Raw genomic sequence first — 9,598 nt, 5'->3', positions numbered from 1 at the left:
ACCAAAATTTCCACCAGCAAGATGACAAGTGGGTAAAAGTCATGCAAGCCTGGCCCTAATGTCAAAATCCAGCACCCGTGAGCTCCCAAGACGTGTCCTCTGGCCTGCACATTCATGTGCGCATGAGTGCACGTGTGCACAGAGAAAGACAGAGAGACAGAGACAGAGAGAGACAAAGAGACAAAGAGAGACACACATGCAGACAGAGACAGAGAGACAAAGAGAGACACACATACACACAGAGACAGAGAGAGAGAAAGAGACAGAGAGACAGAGACAGAGAGAGACAAAGAGAGAGGGAGACAGAGAGACAGAGAGACAGAGACAGGGAGAGAGGGAGACAGAGAGACAGAGACAGAGAGAGACAGAGAGGGAGACAGAGAGACAGAGAGACACACATACACACAGAGACAGAGAGAGAGAAAGAGACAGAGAGACAGAGACAGAGAGAGACAAAGAGAGAGGGAGAGAGACAGAGAGACAGAGACAGGGAGAGAGGGAGAGAGACAGAGAGACACAGAGAGAAAGAGAGAGACAGAGAGACAGAGAGACAGGGAGAGAGGGAGACAGAGAGACAGAGAGACACACATACACACAGAGACAGAGAGACAGAGAGACACTCATACACACAGAGACAGAGAGACAGAGAGACAGAGAGACACACATACACACAGAGACAGAGAGACACACATACACACAGAGACAGAGAGACAGAGACAGAGAGACAAAGAGAGAGAGACAAAGAGAGAGGGAGAGAGAGACAGAGAGACACACAGAGACAGAGAGACAGAGAGACAAAGAGAGACGCACATACACAGAGAGAAAGAGAGCGCCTTTGTGAGAAGAAACTTCCATTTTTACAAAACGTGGATGATGTCCTAAGATGCTGTCCTGATTTTTCTCCCCAACAGTGAACTGCATGTGAGGGTTCTTTGCTCAGGGGCCATGTGCAGCGGGCGCTCGCCACAGGTCTCTGCTTGCTCACAAGCTTGCTTTCCATTGCTTGGTGTTCACTGCTTAATCCCCACAGCAACTGTATGGATTAGGCTTGTTTCTGTCCTGTCAGATGGGAGAAACATGGTTCAGGGAGTTTAAATAACTCATCTGTGAGCACTAGATTCAGGCCCCCAGCCACTCTCCAGCCTGCTTGCTTTCCTGAGAAACAACATGGGTGAGTTGTCTGGGTTGTGGGAAAAGGGAAGGAGCAATAGAGGGAGAACTGAGGGGACACACACACACACACACACACACACACACACACACACACACACTACCCCTGTGCCATACAGCAGCCTGGCCTGAGAGAGCTGTAAGGAGAGAGAGCATAGCCTCCTCCACAGTCTGCCTGGGTCTCTCCTCACTGGTCTGCCCAGCAGGGGAGGGCAGCTGGTTCTTGGGGTTGTCTGTTCCTCCCCCCCCCCACCAACACCCCACCCCACCCCCGCTCCGAGGAAGGAGCCCAGACCCAGGACAGCTGGCCGCCTGCACAGTGTTTTCCAGAGCCCAGGTTCTTTTAATTATAAGCAGTTTGCCGCCCTCAGCAATTCTTTGTTTCCCTCCACTAATACCCATGAGTTGGACTCCGCCCCCAAAGCCTCCCAGCCAAGCCCTGGGTTAAAATCATTTCCTTCCCACATAGAGATTCCTCCAGTCTGTTAGCTTGGCCTTCCTTCTGCGAGTGAGTGAGGCAAGGCGGGTTGTCTTGTTTGGCTGGGATTTACCACAGTGCCCTCTCTCTCAAGTTAGTTGCTAAGGCTTTGGACTCTCCCAGTTTGGGCATATCACCGGAGGCAAATCGGAGCTGAAGGCAATGGCGTGCAGGACACAGGCTTGATGTCACGCCCTGTGCGTGTAACTTGGGCCAACTTCTGCCAGGGAAACCAAGGATTTCTTTCCTACCAGAGAAACTTGACTATGCACCTAGACTCAAGGCAGGGCCTGCTGCTGCCACCACAGGTCTCCAGACCCCACTCAAGTTACCTTTTCTTCCAACCCCAGTGTCACTGCCCATGTATTAAATTGGTTGAGCACAGACAGCTATGAATGGTGCACCAGAAATCCCTACAGTTGGGAGGCTGAGAAAGGGTGTGAGTTCAAACCCAGCCTAGGCTACGTAGCAAGAGCCTGTAAGTAAACAGAACACCTCAGATTGAATTCAGCCATTGCAGTCAGCGCCTGAGCTTTATCATTTTTGGGATTTTTTGGTGGTTTTTGGTTTTGGTTTTGAGACAGTGTTTCTCTGGTGTCACCTGGCTGTCCTGGAACTCACATTCTAGACCAGGCTGGCCTTGAACTTAGAGATTTGCCTGCTTCTGCCTCCTGAACACTGGGATCAAAGGTGTGCACCCCCATACCCAGCCTTTTAAAAAATATATAATTTTTAAAATTCCATGTGCATTGGTGCTTTGCCTGCATGCATGTCTATGTGAAGGTGTTGAATCCCCAAGAACTGGAATTATAAACAGTTGGTGTAATGCGGGTGCTGGGAGTTGAACCTGGGTCTCTGGAAGAACAGCCTTTGCTCCTAACTCCTGAGCCATCTCTTCAGCCCTGGCTTGTACATTCCTTATACGTTTAGATGGGTTTTTTTAGCAGTAACTGTGGATCAAAGTCAGGAGAGGACCCACAGTAATAGAGCCATGGTCGATAGTCCCTATTCTTGTGATTTGGTTGGTTTTGTTTTGTTTTGTTTTAAAAAAAAACAAACAAAAGATCTCATCCAGATGAGACAGGCTTTGAACTTGTGATGTAGTTAAGGTTGGCCTTGAATGTGATTCTCTCCCATTTCCATCTCCTGAGTTCTGGGATTACAGATTTGTGCCACCATACCCTGCCATCGGTCCCTATTCTGCAAATAAGAGTTGAGTCACAAACCAGACGTCACAGGGACTTTAGGTGATCTTGTCTTTGGAGGGAACCTGGCCTCATATCAGATGACAAGCCAACAACGCATACATAAGGGCAGTGTGCTTCTGAGAAAAGAACTGACATGGTTCCTGTCAGTGATTGTTTTTCCCTTAGCATGTTCAAAGCATGGTGTGTGTGTGTGTGTGTGTGTGTGTGTGTGTGTGTGTGTGTGTGTGCGCTCGCGCGCCAGCGCACGGAATGCCATGGTGCACATGTGGAGGTCAGAGGACAACTTGAAGGAGTTGGTTTTCTCCTTCACAGTGTGGGTTCTAGAGCTTAATCTCCGGTTGTCAGGATAGCAGCAATCACCTTTACTTGCTGAGCCAACTCCCGTGGCCCTCTCCACCTTCTGCTCTGAGCCAGAGCCTCTCACTGTACCTGGAGCTGGCCAGCAAGACCGGCTTTTGCCTCCTACCTTTTCCTCCTCAGCCCTGGGACTGCAGGTACGAGCTTTCTTACTTATGGGCTGAAGCTGGAACTCAGGTCCTCTCGCCTGCCCAACAAGCACTTTCCCAATTGAGCCATACCCCTCGGGCCGCAGCGCCACTGTGTCTCCCACCCGTCATCTCTGGGCTTAATCCACCATGCTGCTCCTGTTCCTTCCACAAGTTTCATCATCAATTAAGGCTGCGCTTCTCAACCTTCCCAGCGCTGCGACCCTTTAATACAGTTCCTCGAGTTGTGGTGACCCCCCAGCCATAAAATTGTTTCACTGCTGCCTCATAGCGGCTGTGACTGTTACAAATCGTAGTGTAAATATTTTTGGAGCTAAAGGGTTGCCAAAGGGGTCTCGACCCACAGGTTGAGAACCGCTTAATTAAGGGCCCAAACACAGAAGAACTTGAATGACCTCCAGTTTCTTCAAGGACCCTGGTGGGCAAACAGACGGGGCCCGGCGAAGCACCTGGCCCAGCCGGGCTCCTGGCCTGAAGGCTCTGGCAGGCCTCCACGCTGCAGAAGCCTGTGCAGCCTTGCTCACCAGTGCCTCCCTGTGGTGAGATCTGAGATCGTGAGGAAGTGAACACGATCCAGGCAACCTGCATCCTCCATTAAAGTCTCCGGTTTCTTGGCCTCCGAGAAATCTGGACTTCGACTTTGCCCTTCTCCCTCTTAGGATGATAGAATCTCTCACACTTGGAGGTCATTTCCCAATGCCCTGACCTTATTGTTGTGGGGTATTCACCGGAAAAGACTGCTCAGACATGGGTTTAAGCCAATAGAAAGTCTTTATCAGCCTGCCTGAGACCACACTGGGTGTTTGCGATCCCAGTGTAGCCTGGAGCTTTTCTCAGGGTGAGATTTTATGCACAAAACAAACAAACAAACAAACAAACAAACAACAACAAGAAACGATATCCTGGGTTGACATTCTTTCCAGTTAACAAGGACAGTTAGCCAGAAGAGGCTCCACAGAAGACAAAAAGCAAGCTTAGTCCTTTTTTTTTTTCCTTTTTCTTTTTTTCGGAGCTGGGGACCGAACCCAGGGCCTTGCACTTCCTAGGCAAGCGCTCTACCACTGAGCTAAATCCCCAGCCCCAAGCTTAGTACTTTTAGAGACTTTCCCAGAACTAAGGGGTTTGGTGGATAAGGTCTTTGTTTTAAGTTTGTTTTGTTTTTCGAGACAGCGTTTCTCTGTATGTAGCTCTGGCTGTCCTGGATCTCACTCTGTAGACCAGGCTGGCCTTGAACTCCCACTCACAGAGCCCCACCTGCCTCTGCCTCCCGAGTGCTGGGATTAAAGGCGTGTCCACCCTGCTGGATTGGGTCTTTGTTTTGGTTGTGGCGGGTGGTGCTGTCCACACGCTGAGTTTTACAGCCTGAATGGCGCTTCCGTCATGGAGTCAGTTATGCTAAGACCTGTGGACCCGTTACACTGTGACTTAGCAGAAAAATGATCTCTCTCTTACACACACGCACACCCTCCCCTCACACTGCCCAGGGGTCTATCAGTTACTTTTGTGTCTTTGTAACAAAGAGCCCACAGAAACAAGTGAGTCTTCTCTCACGTTTCTGAAATCCAGTTCCTCACACTGAACAGAGTACAATGGGGAGGAGCTGTGGTCACAGAGGAGGCCAAGACAGGAACGGCTCATTCAGAATGAGGCCAGGATAAGCAACTCCTCAACCCGGAAAAGGTTTCTGAAGAGCACCCTTTCTTCCTCTCAGTGGAACTCAGCCCACAGCAGGAGCATGACCACCCATGTCCCATCTGTGAGGGTCCGTGTTATCGACACGGACATGAGGACCCCCCCTACGGGAAGAAACCGGGTTACATGACAGTCCGTATGTCTTCCATATTTCTTCAGTTTTGTCTCTTAAAAACATGTATTATGTTTGTGTGTTAGAGAAAGACTCTGTGCGTTTCTGTACACCAAATACATGCACAAGGCCAGAAGAGGGTGTCAGATCCCCGGAAACTGGTGTTACAGGTGGTTGTGAGCCACCATGCAGGTACTGGGAACTGAATCCTCCACCAGTGCAGCCAGGGCTCTCAACGGATGCCTCCTTTCTCCAGCCCCATTGTGCTAGCCATCCAACATGGGTGCTCAGCAAGAGCAGCTGCTCCTACCCACTGAGCCTCCCTCTTCCCCCTTTAAAGAAGATCTTGTTAGGCTGCCCAGGTTAAGGGATATGTGCATGACTGTCTGTGCAAGGGCACTAAAGCCCCAGCCAGGCTGTCAGTGAGCACCTCTGGAGGGAGGGGGAAGAGGAAGAGGGAGCACCTCTGGAGGGGCAGGAGGAGGAAGGGGATCACGGGAGCACTCCCACTTTATTTAATGTCTTTACGTGTGGCTCAAGTCTTTTTGCATTTATGAACTACATGCACCACTTTGGAAACACAATGACATTGATCTTTGAAAGAATGGGAGGCACAAAAGAAAGCACAGGCAACATTAAGTGTCCCCGTCACTCAGAAGAAAGCAGCCATGCGTGTTTCCAGAGCACCAAGGAGACTATGTGTCCTGCTTGGGCAAGTCACCTGGAGCTGTGCCAAAGCTACTGGCCTGACATCCACTTTGTGGCCCAGCATTACCCGCTGTCCTGCCTCACCCCAAGTCACCCCCAGAGACACCTGCTGGGACAAGCAAAGCTTGTCCCCATAGCGTCTCTCCAAAGCCAGCAGAATGTTCAGTTACTACACCAAAGGTCCTTTTCTTTGAAAACTACAAAATAAACATCTTTAGCACCCCTCCTCCCTCCCTGCGCTGGCAGCCCACATGTTTATGTCTTTGGAAAGAGAAAGGAGAGAAAGAAAAGAGCTTCGGCAAGCTTCCCCTTCCTCCCGAGCAGATGGCACCAAGTCAGTAATGGACCCTCCACATTTGGGGCGTTTGATCTTCCAGTGGGTCTACAGCAAGCTGCAGGGAGACTGCCGAGGGAGGCTTCAGGGCCTCGGGACGCTCTGTGGAAGGACAGGGCAGCATCTTTTAAAGTGAATCAGGTACTAGAGATCTAACCCACACCAACCCTCAAGGCACAAGCACAAAAGTGTGCAGGGCTGGCCTGCAGCGTGAGGAATTTGGTCCCCCATGCTTCCTGCTAAACAGGACACTCATGCTATTTCATTTGACCCTGAGGGACAGCGATCGATCACAGTCCGCCCTTCTCTGGGCCGTAACCAAGGAATGAGAAGGACTGTAACAAATATCTGAGGATAAACATTGAACCAAGGCTTTCTGGGGCTTGGAGGTTTGGAAGTTTGGCCTGTGGTCAGTCAGCCCCGCTGCTCTGGGCCTGGGTGACACATCACAGTGAGAGCGTGTGTTGAGGAAAAACCCGCTCACCCTTTGACTGGGCAGCAAGAGAAGAAATGGAGTCAGGCGCCTAACAAATCCCTTCAAGGACACACCCCAAATGACATAAGGACCTCCCACTAGGCCCCGCCCCTTAAAGGTACCGCCGCCTCTCAGTAGCGACAAACAGGAAGCCAAGCCTTCCACACATGGCTTTGGGAGGCATTGCAGACCTAAACTGTCACAGTTTAACTGTGACTTTGCCTCCATGGTCAGTGTCATCGCCACAGAGGCTACTGGAAAGAACGGACTAGAAAAAATGGGGGTGAGAAAAGGGGGTTCCATCTGTGCCATGGGGAACCCGCCATCCAAGGTGGGTGAAGACTTCCCAGTCTCCTGTGGGCAAGCCTTTACTCACGCTCTAGTCAATCGTTAACCTTGGTGAGACCAAACTCTAGTTTGTCATTGAGTCCTTAGAAGAAGGAGGTAGGCATTTCTATCTCCCCAGGGAAGACATTCTCATGTTCCAATCACTGCACCGGTTATGGCTGGAAAGGAGCAGACAGTGCCACAGCAAGGGGCAGAGTCACAGAGGGATGCGTGCTCACCGGGAGGCCAGCCAGCCAGGATGCTAGCCCTGCAAGAAAGAAGAGGGAACTGGGAAGTGAATGGGATGGGGGGATGCAAACCTGTGGACCAGCGAGTTCTTATGGAGCAAGGACCTGGGGCTGCACCTCACAGGGGAGGCTTTCCCAGGTATATGGCATTTGCAGCGTCCTGAGTTCCTGATTTGGCTCTGGCTATTGGCCTCCTGAAATTCTTCATTATTTTTCCAAGAAGAGACTTGATATTTTCATTTTGCATCGGTGCCCACAAATTATAGTCCGTCCTGAGTCCAGAGACTCCCGCTGTTAAGGCTGAACATTTTGTCCATCTCTCTTTCTATCACACACTACATAGATATCTGTGTGCACACCAAACATGTGTGTACCCACCATACATGCATATACTCCCTGGTATTGGCATACCCTCTCAGACTTCTCCCTCTGAGACCTTTTAATGATTTATTTATGCGCACTGGTGTTTTTCCTGCATGTATGTCTGTGTAAGGGTGTCAGATCCCCTGGACCTGGAGTTACAGACAGTTGTGAGGCTCCATGTGGGTGCAGGGAACTGAACCTGGGTCCTCTAGAAGAGCAGGCAGCGCTCTTAACTGGTGAGCTGGCTCTCTAGCTCCTACGTGGTTCATCTTACCTATCAATATTTACTGAGATTCATCTGAGCCCGGCATAGTATTAAGGACGAGGAAGAGTGGGCCATGGAACAGCCTCATAGTCTCTGCCTTGTGGAACCTGAGGCCACACTCCCTGGCCGGGCTGGCCTTCTGGAAGTTACTTGTCCCCTTGTATCTGCTGTAGGTCACTGAGCACGGACAACTCCCACCTAACCGGGGATCTAGCTCAGATCACCAGAAGCCTACACACTGTTGATGGTCAGCTTGGTTGGTAACATTCTAGGGCATCCAGTGAGTCTTAGGAAGCACAGAAGTTATAGACGCCCATCCTCTCTCAGCCTGGATGAGATGAACCTTTCAGAGATCAAGAGACCGCGATCAAACCGTTTTTTACGTCAGTCTTTCCTTCCTGCCTCAGGCTGTGGTAAGCGGCTGTGATACGCACATCCTGCTTCCTGCCTCTGCTGGCAGCCAGAATCTCTTATTCAGTTCTTTTCTTTCTTTTTTTTTTTTTTTTTAAACCACACCAGAGATCAGGCCAGAGCCATGGCAAGGGCTCTAACACTGAGATACCCTAGCCCTTGTTTTGTTTGTTTGCTTGCTTGCTTGTTTTTGAGGTAGCCTCAGACTCCACCTTCCTATCTCAGGCTCCAGTATGCTGTGCTTAAAAGTCTGCACACAGGCCCAACTCAGACTGACTTTCTGCAGCACTGGGGCTTGAACCCAGCGCCTTGGATGCGCTACCCAGGTGCTCTACCATCAAAGAGTCTCCAACCCTATTCCAACTTAAACTCACTGTCCTCCTGCCTCGGTTTTCCGAGGATGAATTGTTGCCCCTTGTCACCAGCTTGAGTCAGCAGTCAGATCTCCGTAGGCCCAGGCCATTCAGAATTCTGTGGTAACGTCTGGTCTTAGGCACTGCCCAGAAAGTCTGGCCTACAAAACAGCCCAGCTTCTTGTTTGAACAAAGAAGCTGGTGACTTCAGAGGGCCAGGTGGGGCTGGCTTCTCCTCAGACAGAGAGAACTCATGTGCTCAGGATGGCCTGTCATAGCTATTCCCCCACTTGGGGCAGGACTGAGTCTCTGGACTCTGAGACCCGAGATGTGAGTTCTGCTCTGTTTCTCATCAAAACAGCATACAGGACTACAGACATGACTCAGTGGGTATGTGCCTGGGTCCACACAGCATGAGGACCCAAGTTCAGACCTCCAGCACCCAGGTTGGTACCAGGTATGGTAGCTTGTATCTGCAGTCTAAGCACTGGGACAAGAGGATTCCTAGGGCTTGCTGGCCAACCAGCCTAGCCAAATCAGTAACTCTTGAGTTCAGTGAAAGACCCTGCACAAAAAATAAGGTGCAGAGTGGTTGAGGGAGACACCTGACATCAACCACTGGCCTACACAGAGAAACAGACAGACAGAAACAGACACACAAACATACAGAGACAGAAAGAAAGATACACACAGACACACAAGACATACAGACCCAGATAATAAGACAAAGACAGAGTCAGAAAGACAGACAGACACATACAGAAGCATACACATAGACACACAAGACACACAGACACAGATAATAAGACAAAGACAGAGTCAGAAAGACAAACAGACACATACAGAAACATACACATAGACATACAAGACACACACAGACATATACATGGGGAGAAACCAGCACACAGAGACAGACAGAAAGACAGAGAGACAGGCACACACAGGGAG

The 9,598-nt window shown here is 50.3% G+C and overlaps 1 long non-coding RNA gene across 1 annotated transcript; it reads right to left on the bottom strand.

Moving 5' to 3' along the window:
* Positions 1 to 4,117: 4,117 nt before the first annotated feature.
* Positions 4,118 to 8,859, bottom strand: LOC148001434 (uncharacterized). Its single transcript, XR_015637721.1, has 3 exons — positions 8,672 to 8,859; positions 7,060 to 7,278; positions 4,118 to 6,310 (listed from the first exon to the last, which is right to left on the bottom strand). It is a non-coding gene; the product is annotated as an uncharacterized LOC148001434 (long non-coding RNA).
* Between the last annotated feature and the right edge of the window lie 739 nt (positions 8,860 to 9,598).

The sequence above is a fragment of the Rattus norvegicus genome, chromosome 14 (assembly GCF_021556685.1).
Source record: "Rattus norvegicus strain SHRSP/BbbUtx chromosome 14, alternate assembly SHRSP_T2T, whole genome shotgun sequence".
NCBI classification, from domain to species: domain Eukaryota; kingdom Metazoa; phylum Chordata; class Mammalia; order Rodentia; family Muridae; genus Rattus; species Rattus norvegicus.
The sequence above is the reverse complement of the archived record's forward strand: the minus strand, read 5'-3'. Positions and strand labels throughout refer to the sequence as shown.